Source organism: Somniosus microcephalus, chromosome 23 (assembly GCF_052327205.1).
Source record: "Somniosus microcephalus isolate GS21.2 chromosome 23, FLI_Smic_1.0, whole genome shotgun sequence".
NCBI lineage: Eukaryota > Metazoa > Chordata > Chondrichthyes > Squaliformes > Somniosidae > Somniosus > Somniosus microcephalus.
Genome location: NC_141009.1, coordinates 25,491,490 through 25,518,596, shown reverse-complemented (window position 1 = coordinate 25,518,596; position 27,107 = coordinate 25,491,490). Strand labels below are relative to the sequence as shown.

General features: G+C 43.7%; 1 protein-coding gene across 4 annotated transcripts in view; it reads right to left on the bottom strand.

Annotated features, from left to right (window-relative positions):
- mapkap1 (MAPK associated protein 1) overlaps positions 1–25,515 on the bottom strand; it is a 224,785-nt gene extending 199,270 nt beyond the window's left edge. For 2 of the 4 annotated variants that reach the window (XM_085965622.1, XM_085965621.1), the window contains exon 1: positions 25,213–25,513. The gene's annotated coding sequence lies outside the window, so the exon portion shown is untranslated. Of the gene's footprint in view, positions 1–25,212 lie in introns of all 4 variants that reach the window. The other 2 variants (XM_085965624.1, XM_085965623.1) reach the window with 2 other exon arrangements.
- Between the last annotated feature and the right edge of the window lie 1,592 nt (positions 25,516–27,107).

The window sequence follows — 27,107 nt, the reverse complement described above, 5'->3', positions numbered from 1 at the left end:
CCATCACGCATGCTGCGAGGTTCTCCTCACCAATAAAACAAACGATTACATGCTTGAATGTGAAGTGAGGGCTGCAATAAGTGAGCTCAAGAATGGAAAGGCTGCAGGCATTGAGGAGATATCAGCAGAATTAATTAAAATCAAGAGATCGGAGGCAACAGATTTGTTAATTTGTGTAAATCAGGTACTTGAAAGGGGAATGGCCAGATGATTTCATGAAAATAATTATGATACCTCTGGGGGAAAAAAAGCTAGATGCGAAATTAGGAATTATTTTTTCTACACAAGGGTCAACCTAATGGAGGTACTAAAGAATACCGGTAAGGATTGGGGAAATAAATTCCCAATATAGGCTTTGTATAGGGGACAAACTAAGTGTAAGGGTAGCGGATGGAGAGTCAAAACCAGGATTGATTGGGAGAGGATGGTGCTCATCACCCATGTTGTCCAACATTTATGCAGAAGCAAGAGTCAGAGAAACGCTTCATCAGGTAGGGGGCGGAGTGAAAGTTGAAGATCAACTCGTTAAAGTGGTCAGATTTTTTTTTAATGACAAAGCCTTGATAGCAAGTACCATGAATGGACTACAGTTGTTGGTAGACAGCCTGAATGATGCAGCAGTTTATTATGGAATAAAGATCAATCCAATCCGGCCAATAACCACCCCATCAGTCTACTCAATCATCAGCAAAGTGATGGAATGGGTCATCGACAGTGCTATCAAGTGGCACTTACTCACCTATAACCTGCTCACTGATGCCCAGTTTGGGTTCCGCTAAGACCACTCTGCTCCCGACCTCATTACAGCCTTGGTCCAAACATGGACAAAGGAGCTGAATTCCAGAGGTGAGAGTGACTGCCCTTGACATCAAGGCAGCATTTGACCGAGTGTGGCATCAAGGAGCCCTAGTAAAACAAGTCAATGGGAATCTGGGGGGTGGGGGGGGAAAAAAGAGGAGAACTCTCCACTGGCTGGAGTCATACCTAGCACAAAGGACGATGGTTGTCGTGATTGAAGGTCAATCATCACAGCCCCATGGCATCACTGTAATTCGACGACAGAGGATAGGACGACCTTGGATCTGGACTGGAGGTGAAGGAGGTTGAACAGTTTCCTGTTTGTCTGTAAATTAGGTCCACTCCAGCGGGGAGCTTACTGAGGGAGAGATGGAGCATTGCAGCAAGGAAGATCGAGAAGAGCATTGGTGCGATGACACAGCCTTGCTTGACCCCGGTTTGTACGTGAATTGGGTCTGTGGTGGAACCGTTGGTCAGGATCACGGCTTGCATGTCGTCGTGAAGCAGGCGGAGGATGGTGACAAACTTTTGAGGGCAGCTGAATACGAGGAGGACACTCCATAATCCCTCACGGTTGACAGTGTCGAAGGCCTTTGTGAGATCAAAGAAGGCCATGTACAGCGGTTGGTGCTGTTCCCTGTATTTCTCTTGTAATTGACATGCGGTGAAGATCATGTCCATTGTGCCCCTTAGTGGGCAGAATCCGCACAGTATGCAGATGACGCTTGCGTCTGCACTCACTCGGAGGTCAAACTCCAAACCATCGTCAACACCTTCACCGAAGCGTACGAGAGCACGGGCCTTACACTAAACATCCGTAAGACAAAGGTCCTCTACCAACCTGCCCCCGCCACACAGTACTGCCCCCGATTATCAAAATCCACGACAAGGCCTTGGACAACGTGGACCACTTTCCATACCTCGGGAGCCTACTGTCAACAAGGGCAGACGTCGACGACGAAGTCCAACACCGCTTTCAGTGTGCCAGTGCAGCCTTCGGTCGCCTGAGGAAGAGTGTGTTTGAAGACCAGGACCTCAAACCCAGCACTAAGCTCATGGTCTACAGAACAGTAGTGATACCCGCCCTGCTGTATGCCTCAGAGACATGGACCATGTACAGCAGGCACCTCAAAGCACTGGAGAGCTACCACCAACGCTGCCTCCGCAAGATCCTGCAAATCCATTGGCAGGATAGGCGCACCAACGTCAGTGTTCTTGCTCAGGCCAACATCCCCAGCATTGAAGCTTTGACCACGCTCGATCAGCTCCGATGGACAGGTCACATCGTCCGCATGCACGAAACAAGACTCCCAAAACAAGCGCTCTACTCGAAGCTCCGGTACAGCAAGAGAGCCCCAGGTGGGCAGAGGAAACGCTTCAAGGACACCCTCAAAGCCTCCTTGAAAAAGTGCAACATCCCCACCGACACCTGGGAATCCCTGGCCCAAGACCGCACAAAGTGGAGGAGAAGCATCCAGAAAGGCGCCGAACACCTCGAGTCTCTTTGCCGTTAACAAGCGGAAGCCAAGCGCAGGCAGCGCACGTCAACCCAAGCACCCCACCCATCCGCCCCTTCAACCACCGTCTGCCCCACCTGTGACAGAGACTGTAGGTCCCGCATTGGACTCATCCGTCACCTGAGAACTCATTTTTAATGTGGAAGTAAGTCATCCTCGGTTCCAAGGGACTGCCTAAGAAGTAGGAGGACATCACTGCAGGAGTTCCTCAAGGCAGTGTCCTAGGCCCAACCATCTTCAGCTGCTTCATCAATGACCTACCCTCCAACATAAGGTCAGAAATGGGGATGTTCGCTGATGACTGCAGTGTTCAGCGCCATTCACAACTCCTCAGATAATGATACAAAAAGAAAATACTGCAGATGCTGGAAATCTGAAATAAAAACAGAAAATGCTGGAGATACTCGGCAGCTCCTACACGTGCTTAAAAATCTGTTCCATTTCCTGCTTTTTTCCAGTTCTGACGAAAGGTCATCGACCTGAAACGTTAACACTGTTTCGCTCTTCACAGATGCTGCCTGACCTGTGGAGTATCTCCAGCATTTTCTGTTTTTATCCTCAGATAATGAAGCAGTCCATGCCCACATGCAACAAGACCTGAACGACGTTCAGGCTTGGGCTGACAAGTGCCAGGCAATGACTATCTCCAACAAGCGAGCGTTTAACCACTGCCCCTTGACATTCAATGGCATTACCATTGCCGAATCCCCCACCATCAACATCCTGGGGATCACCGTTGACCAGAAACTTAACTGGACCAGCCACATAAATACTGTGGCAACAAGCGCAGGTCAGAGGCTTGGTATTCTGCGGCGAGTGTCTCACCTCCCGACTCCCCAAAGCCTTTCTACCATCTACAAGGCACAAGTACAGAGTGTGATGGAATACTCTCCACTTGCCTGGATGAGTGTAGCTGCAACAACACTCAAGAAGCTCGACACCATCTAGGACAAAGCAGCCCGCTTGATTGGCACCCCATCTACCACCTTAAACATTCACTCCCTCCACCACCGGCGTACCGTGGCTGCAATGTGTACTATCTACAAGATGCACTGCAGCAACTCGCCAAGGCTTCTTCGGCAGCACCTCCCAAACCCGTGACCTCTACCACCTAGAAGGACAAGGGCAGCAGGCTCATGGGAACACCACCACCTCCAAGTCACACACCATCCTGACTTGGAAGTATATCGCCGATCCTTCATTGTCGCTGGGTCAAAATCCTGGAACTCCGTCCCTAACAGCGCTGTGGGAGCACCTTCACCACACGGACTGCAGCGGTTCAAAAAGGCAGCTCACCACCACCTTCGAGGGCAATTAGGGATGGACAATAAATGCCAGCCTTGCCAGCGACGCCCACATCCCATAAACGAATTTTAAAAGATGTGGGTGAGACCAAAGTTTGATGGTTTGTAGGAATGCAGGTGAAAGAGTGAGCATTTTAATAAACGAGGAACAGTTGGATCAGATGAGACAGTATAATGAGTGGCGATGGCAGATGCAACATGGTGGCGAGAGCTAGGATTACAATGGAAAAAGTTGCATCTAATAGAGGATATTGACTGGACACCTGAATATAGAACTGAAGAAAATATTAGTGAAGAGTTAGATATGGAGTGTAGTGGTGGAACATGGATGCTAAGCAAAGAGGTCAGGCTTCTAGAGCATTAGAAGGTGTAGGTTTGAAGAAAGTAAAGTGCATAGATAAGAAAAGTAATAGAAGTGGTAATACAAGAAGATGATACAAGAAGGACGCAGTTTGATTGATACCAGTAAAAAGGGCACGTGCGGACAGGGAATGGAATGTTGAAAGGGGTGCTAGAAGAGCGATTGGAAGAAAAAAGATCGAGAGAGGGGAAAAGCAGGATTCTTTTGGACAACCTGAAGAATGAGAGCATTGAAGAGAGAAGCACAAGACACAGTCGTTTGGAGAAAGGAGAATTGAGCCAGAACCTGCCTTAGGCAGACCACTGATGGCGATGAAACAGGTGACCATTACATATTCCCCATATACTTACCAGAATATGTTGTACTTCATTCTTGCATCTCAAGACACTTGAATAGATTTTTAAAAGCTTTAGGGACATAACTTTTACAACGGGATTTAATTTCATAACAGGATTTAATTTCATTAAAAGTTAGTAATTGAAGGAGGTTGCAGCCAATTGAACGTTATGTGCTTGTTAATAAAACAACAGCTACTGCCATCAAAATTAGCAATTTGCTTTAATTTTATTGACCCTGTATTTTTGTCTATTTCAGAATTAAGATAGCAGCTATGCGCTAAAGTATCTGTGCATGTGGCTTAAACAGCACACTTAATGTCTAGCAGGGCTAAGTTTTATTTTTCATGTTTTATTTCTGATATCAGCAGGAGATTTTGGACGTGCAAGGTAAAAGTTCCTGATATACTCAATGGTTAGTTTGAAAATATCAACAGTGAAGAAACTCTAACATTAACAGCATTATTTTTTTTAATTTCAAAACAATTTAGCCGAAAACCCATCCTATAGGCAACATTCTGTTTACAGGCAGAAGATTGTTGTAAACTTGCAATTGTTTATATCTGTCATTTAAGAAATGCTATGGTTTTCTACAAGTCAAATAACAAACTATCTACTTTTACAAACATTGACATGTATGAGGATTAGAGGCAACACATCAATGCTCTGGAAACAATTTCAAAACATGTCAATTTAGAGATGTTAGGATGTTAGTTTAATGGAATGGTTAATCATTATTTTTAAACAAATGAACACCATAATGCACAATGAGCGTTCCTGAATGCAACAGCTTAGAGGGCTCTAAAAGGTTGCAATTTCAGACTCAAAAATTACTACTACCCCATCAATGCATCAAATAAACGTTGGCACCTTAATTGTGCCTTTATAACATTGTTAATGGTTTGTTAATTTACCTCCTACACTGTTATTATACTTCAAATGATTTAATGACTGCCAGGGGAGTGTGCAACATATGCATGAATTTTATCCTTCAGCATTATATTCAGTTTAAGTCATACATGCCCATTGTATAAAAATTGGGCTGAACAGTTTTAGCAATGTAAAAAAATGTTAAGGATTTTTATTTTGTTACTCTTTAAGCAAAAGTCTACAAAATAAGATCAGGAATTAGCCAATTCTGGAACACTGTGGTAAAGAGGCATTGCAGACTAAACTTACCATGACTCACTATCATCTGGATCGACTAGCTATGCTAATGACGAGTTCTGGCAGCTCTTTGCTGGGGTACTACACAAGATACTTTGCAGTAATGCAGCATCGCACCCCAGGGAAGAAAAGCTGACAGTATTATCTTGGCCAGTGGGTATTATCTTGGCCAGTAGCAAATGTGTCTTCTGTTGGCTCATTATGGTGAATTCTTAGGAAAGTCATGCAGCAATCTTCTCAGCAGCAAGAAGCTGTGAGGATGCAATAAGTCAAGGCAAGGGCAGGGGGGGGGGGGGGGGGGGGAGGAGAACAACAACAACAAAAATCACAAACACAATACCAGTGCAGCAGTCTTGGCTTTACTCAGAAGTAAAATATTTTAGTATACACAACAGTAGCTCCCATTAAAGCAGTCTGTGAGGACATTTGCAGTACCATTATCCATGATTTATTTTGATTACAAATTAAAGCCACATTTGAAAGTTTTATCTTTTGCATAGATAACTGCAACCCAATATAAGGGTGTTCTTTTTAACTACACTGAAAGTAAGGGCATTCTGTCAGTGCACTCACAATACTAATCTCATAATTAGCAGCTTAATTAGGTAATTATGGCTTTGCAGGGGATGCCTGAATGAAAAATGACAACATTGTATCACGGTCACCTATTTATATAGCAGTTATTGTATTTTCACACCCAATGCAAGGGAAACAATCAGTTCATAAAACAAAAAGGCTTTTTCCATGACTCTCTCAATTTATCAACTGTATACCACAATACATTTAATTTAACTTAAAATTCTACATACATACCCTCTTATTGTTCAGTGTATCCTTTTAGAATAATTTTTCTTCGCGAGTACCCAAATTAGTTGCTTACAAAGCTGTGGATTAAGTGTAGAAATCCAACTCCTGCATTCAAACGCATAGAGCGGGGAAAAAGCTGAAGTCACTTGCACATAAAAAATGAATACTAAGGTTTTTACGGATCCTAATACAAAAAGGAAAAAATTGCATTTATGCAGCACCTTTCATGACCTCAGTACTTCAGAGACAATTAAGTATTTTTGAAGTGTAGTCACTGTTGTAATGTAGAGAAACGCAGCAGCCAATTTGCACACAAAGTCCCACAAACAGCAATGAGATAAGTGGCTAGATAATCTGCTTCAGTAATGTCGGTCGGGGGGGGGGGGGGGGGGGGGTAAATGTTGGCCAGAACACAGAACCCCCTGCTCTTCCTTGCATACTGGCAAAAGATCTTTTACATCCATCCGAGAGGACAGATGGGGCCTTGGTTCAACATCTCACCCCAAAGACGGATTTATATTTTCAAAAAGGGCAGGTAGAGGAAAAAAAACATGAGAAACAGGAGAAAAGTTTGAAGGCCAAGCAAATCAGTCAAAAAGCTGCCAAACTAGGATAGAAAAAAAGCAGAGTGAAATTGAACTTTTAACTTATACATTTGTAATGGAGGTTTTTGAACATGCAGATTGATGAGATTTGCACTGTTGCCAAGCGTTCGATACAATGCAAGATAAGCATCGTGAATAGAATGGGTTAATTTCATCATAGTTATGCTGGAACAGACACAGCTTAGTCAGCTCGAACCTTTATTCCAGCGTAAAGCACACTAGGATTTGCCAGTAAATCAAGAAAAAGCAAACACAGACATGGTGCAGTCCAAAATTTTGCACTGTACAGCCCACTGCAGCATTTCACATTTCCCCTTCCTCAGTAGAAGAGGAGCCCAGATTCTGCTCAGCACCTTTCTTGGCCAAAGTAACAAAAAGTTCAGACTCAGCCAAGTAGGGAATTTAAACTTAAATCCCACTATTCCATCATGCCATGTGCTCTAATATTCTGTTCCATCATTCGCATTGGCCCGGATTTTGCTGTACTACTAATGGTGAGGCTCACAGCGCTCGCCGTTATTACAGGGTAAAACTGACGGCAACTTCTAGCGTCCGCACACAAGCAGTTAAACTCGGCAACCCGGAAGTTGCCGTCAAGGATATCCTGCTCCTCCACAGGCTGCGTTGTTGCAGTCTTCACCGATGGAATCTGCACAGAAATCACTGTAATGGTGTGAACTTAGGGTAGTTACCCACTAATCTAGCACTAAAGACAGATGAAAAAGTTAGGGCTTGTGCAATCAGGAGTAACTGAGTTTTTAATGGTGTAATAAGTGCTAATTACTGCTGAACCACCTCTCTGGCCCTGAAAAATTAATTTTAGAAGTGTGGAGTCTCATTCCCTCAAGAAAATTAACATTGCAGATTTTTCAAAAAATGAAAATGAATACTTTTTTAGTTTCTGTTTTTCTCTTCTGTCTCTCCCTTAATCCCATGTGTATGTTCCAGTCTTCCTGTACAATGATTGAAATGTGGTTTATATTTCCTGCTTTTTACTTTGCAGTCTGCGTGTCTCAGTGAGGATTCTTCAATCTGATTGGTTGATGAGCCTCCCTGCTGCTTGAGCTGCGCACAGATTTCCTGTAGAGGGCGCTGCACTGGATCAGACAACCAATTACTAGAAATCTCAACTGACAAGCCTGCGGAAAGTCTCTGGGCAACTGTACAAGAGGTGAATGGTGAAAGCCATTCCCTCACCGCTCACAGCAAAATCGGAGTCTTTTTATAAAATTCCCCTCAAGTGGAGTACAGGGAACATCCTACACTTCTTTAGTTGAGGAAGGCAACAGCAACTTATTCTGAAGTATCGATCAATGTCTTTGCAACTCATCACTAGGAGGAAGTGTACGAGTGGCTCATCAGTCAATTTCCCTCCATGCTCACTGGAGAGAGGCATCTGGCCTTTCAAAATAGCCCAACTTATTGACGTGCAAACCCAAGTTTTACTGCTCAGCAATAAAGTATATTGACAAACCAGACAATATGCATTAGAACAATATTGTTTCTCATTTTGCCTCATTCTGTGATTAGGTTTTTCATCATGCTACAACACTTGCTAGTTTTGCTGGACAATCAAGAGAATAACATTCTCAAAAATAATGAAAACACACACATGTCCTGAGAATGAACATTTCTGCTGCTTAACCACTAGGTACTGACCAGAGTTCGAGGAGAACAACAGAAGGACAAAGTGATGGGAGCTTTCCTGCCCAGCTTTCACAATCAGCAGGAAATATTTGTGGCCTACTCTCAGCTTCCCAGTATACTTCGTATCAGAATAGACCAAGCACCCCAAGCTCAGGGCTCCGCCAACATTTATTCATCACAATTATATTTAGTTTCCCCATACTCTCCTAAAGGCTGTCACCAGGGATCAGCTAACAGCACAGACTGGGAATCAAGCCTAGGATCTCACAAATCCCATCTCTAGGTAAACAAAACCCATTCAAAGCAACATAAAAGCTGGGGTGTGGAAGCCCCAAAATCGTTTCACGGTGAATTTTATCAAATTAAGCATGTCAATTTATGGAATGTTTTTGAATTCAAGGAAATAGGTCGTCTGTCTTGTGTGGAGTAGAAACAAATGCAGTGTGAAGTTTCCACAACTGCCCAGACCTGAACTTTAGAAAACCATCCTCCTCAAACATTATTACTTTGCTCTTCTCCCCTCAGCTATTTTTTGAACATGACATATCAGTGCTGTGTTTAGCACCCTCCAAGAACAAAATTGAAGGTGTCTAAACTCATTTCACGTTGTACTTTTTTGGGGGGAGCGAGGTGCAGTGGCAGAGGGCAAAGAACCTGGGTTGGCTTCAAACTTAGGCTTTGCTGATAAAGGAGTGTCATTACTACTGCACTTTGGTTAACCGGGAGGTAGCCTTGATCTTTCTGCAGCCACATTAACTTTCACCTTTAGGAGTAGTGGACGGCCTAACCTATGGGCAACTCCATGAACAAAGAAAACGGTCACTTCTGCTGACCCAGAAAGGAACACACTGCAGGTGGGAAGCAATCCCATCCTTTTCTGTGTTGCTGGAGAAATCGTCAGAGAGGGATTTGTCACCCGATGAAGCGCAAATAAGAAGTTTAATTTATAGTAAAAATTTTATAATTGGGAAAATACCCAAGATAAATGAGAAGATGAATAAGCAACATCACAAAGTTTCAGAAAGGACAAATATGCAACTCAGCATCAACCCATCTCAAGACAGGTGGTAAAATGCTTGGCCAAAGAGGCAGGTTTTAAGGAGGATCTTAAAGGAGGAGAGAATGGTGGAGGGCTGGAGACTCGGAGGGAATTCCAGAGCTTACGGCCTCGTCAGCTGAACAAAGCTTCAATAGGGCAGAAAGGGACAAAGGTCATTTCCCGTAGAAGACTACAATGGATGGACTTTAACTGCAGAAGAAGCAAAATCAAATACTACATAAAATGCTTTCAACAAATGTGAACAAGAAAAGCCGAAAATTCCATGCAATTGCAAACTGTGAGGTCACGATAAGGCCCTTTGCAATTGAAGTCAAGGAGTATGGAAATGTCAAACTAATAACAGAAACAAGAGTGGTGCAGAAATAATGGCAAAACAGACAAAAACAACAACTTGCATTTAGCACCTTTAACTTAGTGAAACATCGCAAGGTGCTTCGCAGGAGCAATTATCAAGACCAAAAGCTTGGTCAAAGATGTAGGTTTTATGGACTGTCTTAAAAGGGGAAGAGGTAGCGGCAGAGAGGTTTAGGGAGGGAATTTCAGCGCTTAGGGCGAAGGCAGCTGAAGGCATGGCCACCAATGGTGGAGCAAAGACAATCGTCGATGCGCATGAGGTTAGAATTGGAGGAACACAGAATTGGAGGCTAGAATTGTAGGGCTGGAGGAGGTTTCAGAGATAGGGAGGGGCAAGGCCATGGAGGGATTTGAAAACAACTTATATATTTATATAGCGCCTTAACATAATAAAACATCCCAAGGCACTTCACAGGAGTGTTATCAAAAAAAACCAAGGTTGATCATTTTAAAAATTGAGACATTGCCAGATAGGGAGCCAATGTAGGTCAGCGAGCACAGGGGTGATGGGTGAACGGGAGTTGGTGCGAGCTAGGATACGGACAGCAGAGTTTTGGATGAACTCAAGTTTACGGAGGGTGCAAGGTGGTAGGCTGGTCAGGAGAGCATTGGAATAGTCGTCTAGAGGTAACAAAGGCATAGACAAGGGTTTCAGCAGATGAGCAGAGGCGGGGAAGAGACAGGCGATATTACGAAGGCGGTCTTGGTGATGGAGAGGATATGGGGTCGGAAGCTCCACTGAGGGTTAAACAGGGTGCCAACGTTTTAAACAGTCTGGTTCAGCCTCAGACAGTGGCCAGGGAGAGGGATGGAGTCGGTGCTAGGGAACGGAGTTTGTAGTGGGGGCTGAAGACAATAGCTTCGGTCTTCCCAATATTTAATTGGAGGAAATTTCTGCTCACCCAATACTGGATTTCAAACAAGCAGCGCAACAAATCAGAGGCAGAGGCCGAGGAGGCGTTGTTGAAGTCGAGCTGGGTGGTGTCAGCGTACATGCAGAACCCGACATGTTTTCAGATCATGTCGTCAAGGGGCAGCATGTAGATGAGAAATAAAACACCTATTAAATACAGCATGGGTGCTGGAGAATCCCATGGACTAAAAAAAAGAGGCATCATAAACAAACAAGGGTAGCCTATCAGATTCGGTCAATTGGCATATGGCTACTATAATCAGTCCAGGAAACAGTATTTATCATGTTGTCGAATAGTAAAACAAAAAAAAAGAGTGAAAGGAACCAAATGAGGAAAATTGCATTAATATAGCACCTCAGCATGCCCCAACGTGCTTCATGGCCAATTACTTTTGAAGTGTAGTTACTGTGGTTATGTAGGCAAATACGTTAATAAGCTGGTTCAGAAACAGAAGATCGAGCAAAAACCAAACTGCTGTAATACACAAAAATCTACAAAGATAATGTTGACTTCATTAATCACCAGTTTTAAAAAGCTTTTCATAGGCTGTATAGACTTGCAGTCTGGTAACTTTGATGATGAGGTATCCTCAAATACATAAATAGCAGAAGGAACTCCGAGATGAAATGGGCTGTTGAGTTAAAGTAGAGGATAGAACGTGAATGGTTTAAAGTAAAAGCGGGTATCTGGCAAAGATGTGTCTTCTCATTTTGGTTATTTCAACTAGCACTAGATTTGACAATGCACACGAACATAGAGGGAAACAGTGTACTCAGATGGTCAGACGGGAAATGTTTGGAAATCAGGATTCCAGTGATACAAGTTTCTCCTGAATTCCTTCTTGGATTTATTAGTGACCATCATATTTATGGCCCCTAGTTTTAGACTTCCCACAAGTGGAAACATCTTCTCTACATCGACCCTATCGAAACCCATCATAATTTTAAAAGACCTCCATCAAGTCACCTCTCAGTTTGTGCTTTTCTAGAGAAGAGAGCCCCAGCCTGTTCAGTCTCCAGCGACATTGGAGTAGCTCCAATGTGACTGTTTTCCACGTCCCAAACATGCTTATGGTTTAGGTAAGTACAGGCAGTTTTTGTGGAGTGCATGAACGAGAATTAGTAACTGGTTTGAAAGTCTTCACAATAATTTCATACCGTACAGCCAATATATAGGGGAGGCTTAGATCCATCAATCTGGGCTAGATTTGACCCATCCCACAGTTGAAAGGTCAATATGCTAACCCATTGTGCCAGTCCATTAGAAGGCAGTTTGATAGGTCTAGTATCATTAATGGAGTACTGATCAGTTAATAAAATCAAAAGCATATTCCACCATTACAGTATTTTTGGTTCTATTCAAATCAGAAGAGTGTTACATTTTAACACACTGAAACAACACTTAACATTGAAGGGGAAATATTTCCAATGTTCAAACTATAGCTTAATAAAGTATCTTTTTGGAAGTGAGACTTTAAGTTCCATGGAACTTGCAACAATATCCTATACTGACCATTTTCTGACTCCTTGACAAACAGTTCCTTGAGTGACATCAGGAGTTACCAAATGGAGACAGTAAACTACTCCCCAAAATCAAGTTAGTACCCAAGTTGTCGATTAAAACATTGTAATTGAGGTTTGAGAGATCTGACTTCTAGTGTTTTGCTGATTAAAGTGTCAGCAGCAACAATTGTGGCCCGATAGGCCTTTAACATACGAGACCTAACATTCACACTGTTGAAATAATGCCTCACTACTTACGGAGACAAATCCTCCTCCTTTCCTGCTGCTCGAGGCCAATTCCACAGGTGCAGTCACCTCCCAGTATCTCACCCAAATGCCCAATACCCACGTGTGAGCCTCAACCATGAGTTTTGGCACCAGGGAGAACATCACATCAAACCTGATCTTATCCTTGCTTTCTGGTGTGTTGTTCAAGTACATTACAACAATAAAAGTTCTTTTTTGATTGAAGTGTCATCTACTTGATTTGCATTCATTCTTTTGCCACCTTTGCTCTTTTCAGGGTTTTTTTTTTTGGTTTGGCCTTTGGAAATTTGCTTTCCACTGCAAATGACATATCTATAATCAGCAAGTACTCGCAGCCTTTCTGTCTATGGTAACAATCGATGTTTTGATGTACGGATCTTAATGTTGTAGGCAGATATGGCTACTGCCACTGTAAATTTATTGACTAGGTTTTTGAATTCTGCCGAGATATATCCCAAGGCTGCTTTTCCTCATGCAGAATGTTGAAAGATTCCACAGGAATTGAATCGTGTCTCTCATTTTAGTTCATTATCTTTTTATCTCTGCCCTCATGTCTGATTATAGGTTCAGCACTTCGAGTATCTTAAAACATTTGTTACTCACAATGTGCTGAAGTAGTTGCTCCACTTTCATTATATTAGTGTGCAAGTGAGATAGTTTTGTCCCCGTGAGTCTGGTTAAATTCATTTAATTTTTTTTAAAACAGGAATTGGAAAGTTTAGCGTTAGTTGCTTGGTTTTCACATTTATTGATTTTAATATTTATTCTTGTCTCTTTACTAATTCAGTGGAGACTTGAATAAGGACATGGAGGCAGACTGACCAGCAAGAACAAGCTATTGGTCTTAAAAAGGGGTGAAGATAATTCAGGGCCTCTGATTGCAAATTGCTTTTTACATAAAGTTTATCAAAAAGGTGCAATAGGCGAGTGAAACACTAATTATTTGTTGTTGAGTATGTAATGTAATCCCTGCGGCCAGCTGGACAACATGCTCATAAATTTTGTACTGTTACGTATTTTCTTTAAGACTATTGTGCTAATGATAGCCTTTACATGACTTTTTGTGACCTTTCCTAGCAGGTCAGTGAGAATCTGTTAAGCTAGCAAGTATGTTGTTGTTTATATTTTTCTGATAAAGGGAAAATACTGGCTGTTACGAGAGCTAAAGTGTAGGCAATTGAAATCACAATGCCTGGATGTAATATATCATGATCTGGCTTATTTTTGTAGCTACTGCGTAAAAAAACAAGTAGTGATATATAGGTGTGAAAATAGGGACAGCCTTGTGATTATGGTTGGCCTCTTCATAAACAAAAGTTGAGGAGGATGTTCATAGAAAAAGGTCAAGACGGCTAAATTTCCTGAATTGTAAACACTCTTGTGTATTAGAATTGGCAGCATAGCCATTGTCTCTGAACAAAACAGACTTGAACAGAAGAGACCAGACTTAAGAAGATAACTGCCCTTCTGTTCCTGGAACGTATAAATATTATTTGCTCTTTCTGTATTTTGCAGTGCTGCTAAAAGTCTTAAAATACATTTTATTGTTGCGAGCTTGATTATCTGGTGACCGAAACTATAAGACTCCAATCTTTAGAGTCAACAAGTGGAAAACCCAAGAAGCTGCACAAAGTACCTTTTTTTGGTCTATTTTCCTGGCAACAACAGAAGCCATTTTGTTGTTCGGCTTGTTATCCCCCAAAAAATCTTTGGGACTCTTACCACAAGTAAATAATGTTCTCAAAAATCTCTGGAGGAGTTTATGATTGATCGGAAGACTGGCCATTTGGAGAATGTTGGTTGCAAGCCTCAGCCAATCACATCCACTTTCTAAGATGCACAAATTGCTGATTAATAAAATATTATTTTCAAAGCAGCCTTGTGTTTATTTATCCTGCCAGAGAAACAGACAATGGAACCTGTATATTTACTAATGCATTTGAGATTCTTATTTATCCAAGGAAAATTATTTTTCCAGGAACCAATCAGAAAACAATTGTTTGTAAGTTTCTAATGAGCGTAAACATGTGTATATACACTTATTATAAACTTGTGTTGCCAGATCCAGGAATGAACCCCACTCCCCTCTCCCTCTGCCAACTGCTATCAAGACTCTTGGCCTTGCCCTTGGTACCACAGGAAAACCCCAGGCATCAACCAGTGAGACAAATCTCACACCCCGGCTCTCCGTCCAGTGTTGCCAGCTATACGACATCCCTGCCGCCGACTGCCAAACTTTAGTACTTCAGTACCACCAAATCGCTGGACCATCTCTCGGTGCTTTCTAAGCAAAGAACTGTTGCCGGCAATTGCTGCTAAATCACATGACCTCCTGTTCCTGCCAAGCACCAGATAGTTACCTCCTACCTGCTATATCTTGCACACCAGCTTTCAGTGCAACCTCAGCTTTAAAAAAAGAAAATTAAATATATAAATATTCCTTTACTTGTATATCAAGTCTTGTCTATAAAGCACGCTTCCTTCCTGGAACATTTAGAAACACAAGCATAATTGCCACCACGGATTTCAGAGAAAAACAGCTGTGAAATTCAATCCCCAAAATACCACAATGAAAGAGAATTTGTGTTGGTCAGCAGAAATAAGTGGCCCAGGTAATACATTGCTTGTTACATGACAAAACACCCCTATAAAACTGCATGACTCACCACAAGAGAGTTGGCAGTGGTAAATACAATTTATACATTTCATGCTATTTCATTCCTCCTCTATATATGCATTTGGCACAATCACTTTAGCAAAATATTATGCAAATTTCTTGCACTTGGTTGGTTCAAATTTTGTATTCAGAGAACAGCAAATCACCACAAGCAGAGAAAATTCCAATCAGCCAGTAGCAAGAAGGAATGAAAATCACTAGTCAAGAAGTTCAAAATACAATGAATCAAAAATGGAGAGTTAACAAGAGCTATGAATAAAAAATGCTGGTCATCTTCCAACATTCGATGGAATCTGGAACAGTTCCCATGGATTGGCGGGTAGCTAATGTTACCCCATGTTACCCCACTATTCAAAAAAGGTGGTAGAGAGAAAACGGGGAATTACAGACCGATAAGCCTGACATTAGTAGTGGGGAAAATGCTAGAGTCCATTATAAAAGATGTAATAGCAGAGCACTTGGAAAACAGTGACAGGATCGGACAAAATCAACATGGATTTACAAAAGGTAAATCGTGCTTGACTAATCTACTGGAATTTTTTGAGGATGTAACTGGTAGAATAGATAAGGGAGAACCAGTGGATGTGGTGCATTTGGACTTTCAGAAGGCTTTCGATAAGGTCCCGCATAAGAGATTAGCGTGTAAAGTTAAGGCACATGGGATTGGGGGCAAGGTATTAACTTGGATAGAGAACTGGTTGGCAGACAGGAAGCAAAGAGTTGGAATAAACGGGTCTTTTTCCGAGTGGCAAGCAGTGACTACTGGGGTACCGCAGGGATCAGTCTTGGGACCCCAGCTATTCACAATATATATTAATGATCTAGACGAGGGAACTAGATGTAATATCTCCAAGTTTGCAGACGACACAAAGTTGGGTGGGCGTGTGTGCTGTGAGGAGGATGCAGAGAAACTCCAGTATGATTTGGACAGGTTGGGTGATTGGGCAGAAGCATGGCAGATGCAGTATAATGTGGATAAATGCGAGGTTATCCACTTTGGTGGCAAAAACAGGAAGGCAGATTATTATCTGAACGGCAATAGATTGGGAGAAGGGGAAGTGCAACGAGACCTGGGTGTCCTTGTGCACCAGTCGCTGAAGGTAAGTATGCAGGTGCAGCAGGCGGTTAAGAAGGCAAATGGTATGTTGGCCTTCGTTGCGAGGGGGTTCGAGTACAGGAGCAAGGATGTCTTGCTGCAGTTGTACAGGGCCTTTGTGAGACCACACCTTGAGTATTGTGTGCAGTTTTGGTCAGCTTATCTGAGGAAGGATGTTCTTGCCATGGAGGGAGTGCAGCGAAGATTCACCAGACTGATACTTAGGATGGCAGGAATGACGTATGAGGAGAGATTGGGCTTATACTCGCTGGAGTTTAGAAGAATGAGAGGGGATCTCATTGAAACTTATAAAATTCTAACAGGACTGGACAGACTAGATGCAGGAAGGATGTTCCCGATGGTCGTGGATTCCAGAACCGGGGTCACAGTCTAAAGATAAGGGGTAAGCCATTTAGGACAGAGATGAGGAGGAATTTCTTCACCCAGAGAGTGGTGAACCTGTGGAATTCTCTACCACAGAAGGCAGTTGAGGCCAATTCATTAAATATATTCAAGAAGGAGTTAGATATATTTCTTACGGCTAAAGGGATCAAGGGATATGGGGAGAAAGCAGGGACAGGGTACTGAATTTGGATGATCAGCCATGATCTCATTGAATGGTGGAACAGGCTCAAGGGGCCGAATGGCCTACTCCCATCTTCCATGTTTCTAAAAGGCAGACTAAAAAAATTGTTCCAAATATTTTTTCGAAAGTCCTTTCACCCACAATTTTGCTCCACAAAGCTAAGCACTTACTGCTGGGAAAGGAGGTTTGTAATTTCTTTGTCCGTTATGTTACAAGAAAATGATTAAACTTAATTATACAATAGGATTTTCTGCATTTAAAATGCCTATAACAATGTTTTCTGTTATAGGCCTGTGTATATGTAAGCCTGAGCCTTGCACCCACACAGGTACCCAGACCCATCACCATTAGATGGACCGACTGAAACTGGGCAGGCTGCAGCTCCCAGCGTGCACTTCTACATACACCTTGTGGAAATTGAAATGATGATCGGCAGCAAGACTGCCTGTTCACAGTGCCAGGATTACTGTTTGTAAGCCCCACTCCTTCTAATGCAAATCATGGAGAATAAAGCTTCAATAGGACAATGAATGTAACCACTATATGTTGTTTCTGATTTTTATGTATTAAAAGCAAGATAAAGCATAAATTCAAAGTTTATCGGAGATAGTTTTCCAGGGGGTTGAACAGGATGGGACAATTTAGGTTACAATATTGTGAAAGACTGGAGAAGGAAGAAGACAGGCTAGCAAGACAGGCAAATAAGTGGCAGATGCAATTCAATGTGGAAAAGAAAATTTGAAGTACAGGTAGACTATCCTTTATCCGAAAACCTCGGGACCAGCCGTGTTTCAGTTTTCGGAAAATTTCGGATTTCAGAAGGTATTTTATAAGACTGGGAAATTTGTCGGGGGTGGGGGTCGGCGGGGGGGTCAGGGCGGGGGTCGGCGTCGGCGGGCGGGGGTCGGCGTCGGCGGGGGGTCGGCGTCGTGCGCACGACTTACGCTGAACGAAAAAACTTTCGGTTTTTAGAGGTTTTCGGAAGTTCGGATAAAGGATAGTCTACCTGTAATACATTTTTGAAATTAGGGAGAAAAAAATGCATGTTTTAAGTGGAGGAGAGCAAGCTTGGTGTGCAGATACAGAGGTGAGATGGCAGCATTAGATAGGGCCATAATAAGACAGAATCATTGGTTTTGCATCTAGGAGGTATAGAATACAGAAGGAGGTAATGTTGAACGTGTACATCATCTTAGTCGGAGTATTGTGTAGAGTTTTGGCAATTCCCTTATTGGAAGGATATAAAAGCAATAGAAGAGGTATAGCATCGATTCACTCGGATGTTGCCAATGATGAGGATTTGAAATTATGTACAGATTTGAGAAGTTAGAGCTTTTTTCACTGGAATGCAAAGAGTTAAGAGCTGATGTGATGGAGGTCTGCAAAACGATGACGTGATGATAAAGTTAGTGTTAGATTGCCTCCACTAGCTGGTTAGATAGCAATGAGGGGGCACAAATTTAAGATAATCGTGAAAGAATTATAGACTCTGCTCAGACGATGGCCTGCCACAGAGATTTCCAAATTCTGGTCACCCTTTTGTGTGAAGAAATGTCTTCTCACCTATTTATGTACCTGCTGTGGGCAAGGTAACAATATTTATTTTCCAAGAACAAATCAAAAAACACCTACTTCACCTGCCGAGGGCAATCAGTCCTGATTCAATAGGAAGTGCAGATGGGTGTGCCAGGAGCAGCACCAGGCATACCTTAAAAAGGAGGCACTAACCTAGTGAAGCTACATCACAAGGGTACTTGCATGCTAAATACCAAATGCAGCAGGCTATAGTAATAGCTAAGCAGTCCCATAATCCACAGATTAGAGAAAAGCTCCGTAACCCTACCACATCCAGTTGAGAATGGTGGAGGACAATCAGGCAACGAATGGGAGGAGGTAACTCCATGAATATCCCACCTTCAAGCATGAAAGAGGCCTGCATACAAATGCAAGAGACAAGGCTGAAGTATTTGCATGCGTCTTCAACCAAAAGTGTGGAATGGATGATCTAATTTGACTTCTTCTTGAGATCCCTACTTTCCTAGATGCCAATGTCCAATAAGAAGTGGTTGTGTACACGGGACACAGCAAAGACATTGGCCATAACAACATCCCGGCTGTAGTGCTGAAGATCTGGGTACCAGGAGTAGCTGCCCCCAAGCCAAGCTATTCTAGTACAGTTAAGACACGGGCATCTATCCAACAATATAGAAAAGTGCTCAAGTATGTTCTATCCACAAAAAGCAGAAGAATAAAAAGAACAAGCGATAGAGACTCTCAGTGTACAGGAAACTTTCTGGTATCCGGCACTGACGGGACCGAGCTGGTGCCGGTCGATCAACACTGCCGGAAAAACAACATACGGAGCTTCTGAGCTCCGTCTGAAGCAACAAACCCTGTTGCCTCAAAACAGTCGGCGCAGCTTGCAAGCGTCTCTGTAGCTAAGCAACAGCTTCAGCTAGACGCTTGCAGAGCCAGGACTGGAGAAAAAAAGCAACGAAAAGTAAAAAAGTTATCTGAACCGACTCCTGAATTTTGCCGGTGGATACAGCATTCCGGATATTTAACCTCCGGTTAAACGAAAGTTTCCTGCAGTTGGTATTCTGCTTTCCGAGGTTATCTCCCAACATCTCAATGATCACATAAAATAGTGCAGGAAGGTGGAGTTGAGGTAGTTCAGCCATGATCTTGTTGAATGGCAGAGCAGGCCTGAAGGGCCAAATGGCCTACTCCAGCTCCTATTTCTTATGTTCTTATATCTGGCTGCAACCAATTTTAGTAACACTTTGCATGGTCCAGTAGCAGCAACAGGCTCTTTGTAGCAGATCAAACCTTAAATGGCAGTTTTGACTGCTGTACAAAATTCAGGATTACATAGGATATATGGCACAGAAGCAGGCCATTCGGCCCAACCAGTCCATGCCGGCGTTTATGCTCCACACGAGCCTCCTCCCGTCTTTCCTCATCTAACTATCAGCATAACCCTCTATTCCCTTTTCCCTCACATGCTTGTCCAGCCTCCCTTCAAACACGTCTATACTATTCACTTCAACCATTCCCTGTGGTAGCGAGTTCCACATTCTCACCACTCTCTGGGTAAAGAAGTTTCTTCTGAATTCCCTATTTGATTTCTTGGTGACTATCTTATATTAATGGCCTCTAGTTATGCTCTTCCCCACAAGTGGAAACATTCTCTCTGTATCTACTCTATCAAAATTTTTCATAATTTTAAAGACCTCTATTAGGTCACCCCTCAGTCTTTTTTCAAGAGAAGAGACCCAGCCTGTACATCCTTTCCTGATATGTATACCCTTGCATTTCTGGTATCATCCTTGTAAATCTTCTCTGCACCCTCTCCAGTGTCTCTATATCCTTTTTATAATATGGCGACCAGAACTGTACGCGGTACTCCAAGTGTGGTCTAACCAAGGTTCGATACAGGTTTAGCATAACTTCCCTACTTTTCAATTCTATCCCTCTCGAAATAAACCCTAGTGCTTGGTTTGCTGTTTTTATGGCCTTGCTAACCTGTGCGCAACTTTTAGTGATTTGTGTATTTGTACTCCGAGATCCCTTTGTTCCTCTACTCCACCTAGACTCGCACCCTCCAAGTAATAAGTGACCTCCCTATTCTTCCTACCAAAATGTAATACCTCACATTTATCTGTGTTGAACTTCATTTGCCAATTATATGTCCATTCTGCAAGTTTATTAATGTCCTCCTGTAACTTGTTGCCGTCCTCCTCCCCCAATTTGGTGTCTTCCAAGGAAATAGTTTGCCGATTTCCAGTCTGGTGGGAATTGGGAAGCAAGTGACCAAGAAAGAAGCCCATTTTCAGAGAGCACAAAGCAAGGTTTTCCTGGTCCATTGCTCAAACAATGAATGCAGTTCAACATTTAGAGAGAGATAAGATAAAGCTTTATTTTAAATTAAAAATTTTGCGTGCCTGGCAAGTTGAGGGATCTTAGTGCAGGCGAATGGAACACTTCTCATTTCAAGCACCCAGTGCCTCCAAGATGCACAGTAAATCTCCCTCTGTTCTGCTGCAGCAACATGCCTCCATCGAAACCTCGGAGCAGCCCATACCACACTACAGCAAACTCTCAATTTACCGGCACCTAAATAACCAGAAATCTCAGTTAACCGGCAAAATTCAGGAGCCGGTTCAGGTAAGTTTTACTTCATATTAGTGGCCGTTCCTGGATCTGTGGCTGTGTAACTGGGGTTCCTGCACTTATTGCTAAGCAACAGGAACGCTTGGTCTGTGGCCAGAGTTCCTGCACCTGTTGCTAAGCAACAGGGAAGCCTGGATTTGTTGCTGTGTGTGGAGCTCTCGTACCTTTTAACTATACCTCTCTGTAATCCGGGCTTTTTGATAAACCGGCACCACGCCGGTCCCGTCGGTGCCGGATAAAAGAGTTTCCTGTAGCGAGACATTTCCCCCACCACCATTCCTGTTGCCTCACTCTGAGGGAGACTGCAAATTGTGCCAAATTAGCTACAATTTTGTGCTCCCTCGGACTGACCAAACTCATTTCACATGAAACTCTTGCAATAACTTACATTTATATAGCGTATTTAACATAGAAAAATGTCCCACAGCACTTAAGAGCAATATCAATAAAATCATTTTTGACACCGAGCCAGAGAGGAGCTACTGGGACAGACGACCAAAAGCTTGATCAAAGAGGTCGGTTTCAAGGAGCATATTAAAAGGAGGAGAGAGAGAGGTAGAGGGGCAGAGAGGTTTAAGGAGGGAATTCCAGAGCTTCGGGCCAGGGTAGCTCAAAGCACAGCCACCAATGGTGGAGCGATTATAATCAGGGATGCGCAAGAGGCCAGAATTGGAGGAGCGCAAAGATCTTGCGAGGCTTGTTGGGCTGGAGGAGGTTGCAGAGTTAGGGAGGGGCGAGGCTATGCAGAGGTTTGAAAACAAGGACGAGGATTTTAAAATTGAAGTGTTGGCGGACTAGGAGCCAGTATAGGTCAGCAAGCAGAGAGGTGATGGGTGAATGAGACTTGGAGCAAGTTATACGGGCAGCAGAGTTTTGTATGAGCACAAGTTTAGGTAGGGTGGATCATGGGAGGCCGGCCAGGAGAGTGTTGGAATAGTCAAGTCTAGCAGTAACAAAGGATGGACGAGGGTTTTAGCAGCAGGTGAGCTGAGGCAGGGTTGAAGGCAGGCGATGTTACGGAGGTGGAAGTAGGCAGTCTTGGTGATGGAGCGAGTATGTGGTCGGAAGCTCATCTCCAGGTCAAACACACCAAGGTTGTGAATGGTCTGGCTCAGCCTCAGACAGTTGCCAGGAATGGAAACGGTGGTCAGGGAATGGAGGTTGTGGCAGGGACCAAAGGCAATGGCTTCAGTCTTCCCAATATTTAGTTGGAGGAAATTTCTGCTCATCCAATATTGGGATGTCGGACAAGCAGCGTGACAAATCAGAGATGGTGGAGGGGTCCAGAGATGGTAGTGAGCAATGTTTTCACCCTAATTCTTTTTTTGGGTGCACGGCCCAAAGTTTTGCATGTGCGCACAATTTCACACTGGAAAAGCCAGTCCTGGGCAGTGCGGGAGCGACAAACAGCTGCGCAGCCGCGTAGCTTAGAGGGAACGTTGGTGGTGAGATAGAGCCGAGGCGTCAGCATACATGTGGAAGCTGATGTGCTTTCGGATGATATCGCCGAGGATAACTTCTTAAAGTCAGGAGAGCTGGAGGAACAGAGTTTTCAAGGGAGGAAGTTAAAGATGGGGAGGAACAAGGCCTTGAAGGGATTTGAACACGAGGATGAGAATATTAAATTTGAGTTGTCAGTGGTCCGGGAGCCAACGTACGTCAGCGAGCACACAGGTAATGGGTGAGCGGGCATTAGTGTGGGTTAGGATGCAGGTAGCAGAGCTTTGGATGAGCTTAAGTTTAGAACGGGTGGAAAGGAATGCAGTCTGCAGCTCAGCTCGGGATCAAATAGGTGGCCGAGGTTGCAAATGGTCTGGTGGCCCTTGCCTGGTTTCTCGCTGACCTATCCAGTCGTAGCCAGAAAATCTTCTGCAATGGCTTATCATCCCGTTCCCGCACGGTCACCTCTGGAGTTCCCCAAAGATCTATCCTTGGCTCCCTCCTATTGCTCATCTACGTGCTACCCCTCAGTGACATCACTCAAAGGCTCAACATGCATGCTGAAGACACCCAGCTCTACCTCAGCACAACCTATTTCAACCCCTCCACTGCCTCCATATTGTCAACCTGCTTGTCAGACACAAGAGTCCTGGATGAAGCGCATTTTCCTCCAATTAAACATTGGAAAGACCAAAGCCATTGTCTTCGGCCCCCACCACACATGCCGTTCCCCTGCCACCGATTCCATCTCCCTTCCCAGCCACCATCTCAGACTGAACGAGACTGTTCGCAACCACCCGTCCCATCTGACCCTAAGCTGAGCTTCCGATCCCATATCCTCTCCATCACAAAGAACGCTCACTTCCACCTCCGTTGTATCACCCATCACCACCCCTATCTCAGCCCATCTGCTGCCAAGATCCTCACCCTTGCCTTTGTCAGCACCAGACTCAAGTATTCAAACGCTCTCTTGGCCAGCCTCCCAACTTCTACCCTCCATAAACTTCAGCTTATCCAAAACTGTTATCCATATCTTAGCCTGCAAAATGTCCCCCTCACCCCCGTGTTCACTGACCTACATCGGCTCCCTATCTACCATCACTTCAAATTAAAATTCTCATCCTCGTGTTCAAATCCATCCATGACCTCACCCCTCCCTATCTCTGTAACCTCCGACAGTCCTTAGAGAACTCGGGTTCCTTCAACTCTGGCCTCTTACACAGCCCCCACTCCTTTTATCCCACCATTGACTGTTGTGCCTACAGACACCTTGGCCCTAAGTTCTGGAATTCCCTCCCTTAACCTCTCCTTAAAACCTACCTCTTTGACCAAGCTTTCCGTCACCCCTCCGAATATCTTCTTTGGGTGTCCATTTTTGTCTGATTACTCTCCTGTGAGGCACCTTAGTCCCCAGTTAAAGGTCGTATACAAATGTAAGTTGCTGCTGTTATCATATTTCATAATTGACAAAGTCTTTGTTGCCCCAGAATAATATTGAAATTTCCTTTCTCTCTGAACAGAAGGGAAAGCAAAATACAGAAAGTACAGCAACAAAAAAGCTGCTTAGCTAAAAGTGTCCAGCATAGCTGCACTTCTCCAAAAGTACACAAAAGGTGGCTCCTCACACTACAAGTGCTGACACCTCACTTGTATTTTACTGATGTCTGCTGAAACCTTGGGAGACTTGGTGCATTCATAATAGTATAAACAAACATGACAGATTTTCCCAAACCCTATACATGCTCCACCAAGTGCATACAGTATTGTTAAATGTACATCAGTTGTGTACTGACTCTCAACTATCATCTTTAACCGCCCTAGTCAAAGTACAACAGAATCTCAGTAATCACAATATTTTCCATTCCACCATGACAAAAAAAACTCCACACAGTTCTATCCATGTGTTTACAACTTGTAACTTGGGTCTGGCAGCTTCAATGAGCAGTAAATCACTGGAATCATAATATAAATAAAACGCCATAAACAATGCGAAACAATCAACATCAAAAGAAGTTAAAAAAAATCTCAGGGGGGGGGGTGTTCACGTGTAATGTGTACAGAATCCTTCAAACTTAAGCAGCTCCTGCCCTCTGAACCCCTCGCCATTGCCACAACCTTGTTTACTCCTGCACGTCCATTAACGTGTGCAAAATGCTCACAGTAAATGACTAATCATATTAGCATTGTAGTCTTGGTTGCCACGTACAGTGAATAAATGTGAGAATAAACCCAGTGTAACGGGTGTGCTGCCCTTCGCAGACCCGGAGAAAGCTGGTGGCGGTGTGTTTGATCGCTAAATAAGAACATATTTATGAAGGGAGTTTTGGGAGAAAACTTGGGACGGGAATACATACTACTTTGACCCCCCTGAAAACCACCACTAGGCCTAGCCAGTTCTCGCACTAGCAGACGGTACAAATCGTCCACTCTTTTAAAATCAGTAAAACATTTGCAAGCGAGCTGCTGTAAACAAGCTGGGCCGGGCCAACAACAGCAACAGTGTGCGGTGTGGCGGTTACCCCAGCACCAGGCTACAGAGGCCTAATCTCAGGGACTCTGTGTGTGTGTGTGTGACAGGTAGGAAACTCGAAGAAAAACATACCGTAAATTTCAGGACTTCTCCGCGGCCGGTCAGGATCTTACAAAAAAAACACGTGTGTCACCTGCACATCGCCAGCGTTTGTTAGGCCTTGAAATCTCGGCACCAAGTCGCTATTAATAGCCGCTGGGAGAAAGCATTTCGCAGCGTGTTGGAAATCTCTCACCCAGCCGCCAGCCACCAACCCCCGGGCTAATGCCGGCCCGGCTCCCCCCCCTCCAGTCCGCCGTTTATTGACGAAACACCAACCGCACTCAGAAGGGGCGGGAGCTGCAACCCAGGCTCAGGCCGGAAGTCCCGGGGAAAGAAGCGCAGAGAGAGAAAAAACACAACACACACAGGCTGAGTGACGGCTCGCTCGGCCAATCAGCACGCGCCGCTGGCCCGGGGAGAGGCCGTCGCTGATTGGGCCGAGGGGGGTTGGGGGCGGGGGAAGCCCAGGCCGGAGCCAATCAAGAAGCAGGAGCAGGAAAGGCTGGCGCTGCCTTGTCAGCAGGCGCGCGGTGCAGCGCAGCGCACTGCTGGAGGCGCCCTGACAAGAAGCTTGTTTTTGAATCGAGCTGAGAGTGGGTGGCTGGTTTCCTGCAACACATTCTCTAATTTAAAAAAAAACACCTTCTTGCATCTAGAATGCATGATGACGATTGCATTTTCCCCTTCTTTCTCACCCGATGCATTTATTGAGACTCCCCTAATGCTTTCTTTTTATGCATTTTTTTTAGGGTTAGGCTTTTGACTACTTTGCTTAAATATCTTCAGCAATTGATGTCAGTGGGTTCAGATGAGTCCTTCAGCCAGAGCATAATATGAACCACAGTACACAGTCAATCACCTACGATTTCTAGAAAGTTTGTACTTTCCTGCTGACTGTTGAGGGTAATTCTGGTTCAAGCTGTTGCAGCAACTCTTGAATGTGAACTGAAGGGCCATTAACCTGAAACGTTTACTCTGTTTCTCTCTCCACGGATGCTGCCTGGCCTGCTGAGTATTTCCAGCATTTTCTGTTGTTATTTCAGATTTCCACCATCTGCAGTATTTTGCTATTATATGAATTTTATTGTTAGTCTTCTGGCTCAAACTGGTCACGTTTCTGAAAAGTTTCAACATATTTGAGGCACAACTAGCATCAATAATCAGCTGCGATATAAAGTTTAAGGGATTTGTTTTGAGAAGAGACACCTTTGATGGATTTCAGAAAGGAAGAATGTGCTTGAAAACCTGATAGTTATTTGAGGAGGTAACACAAGTTATTTGATGAGGTAACACATATGGTGGATGGGGAAATGCAGTGGATGTGATGTACATGGACTTTCATAAACCTTTTGACAAGGTACCACACCGGAAACTATTCACGAAGGATTGAAGGGTATGAAATTAGGGGGAGGTTGACGATACTAAAATAGGAGTCAGAATAAATAATTCCAAGGACCAAAGGAAGTTGTAAGGGGATGTTGATCAGTTGGTGGAATGGGCAACATAGTGACAAATAGAATTCAGTGTTAGTAAATGTGAGGTGGTAAATTTTTGGTTAAAAAATAATAATTATAGTATGGGGGGGGGGTTGAGAAGCTAGGTGATGTAGAAGAGCAAAGGGATTTGGGGGGTCAGGCTTACAAGAAATTTAAAGCAGCACCCCAAGTGGATAATGCCACTGAAAAGCAAATGGAATACTGAGTTTTATGACGAGGTGCAGAATATAAAATTTGAGATGTAATGGTGAATCTGTGTAAAACCTTCGTAAGACCACAATTGGAGTATATGTAGTTTTAGAGTCCACACTATAGGAAGGATATTGAGGTAGGAGAAAGAGAATGCTGCCTGGTACAAAATAAATGTAAGAGATGTCGGATGGAAAGCAAGAGAAACTTTTTTGCACAGAGGGTTGTGAGGCTGTGCAC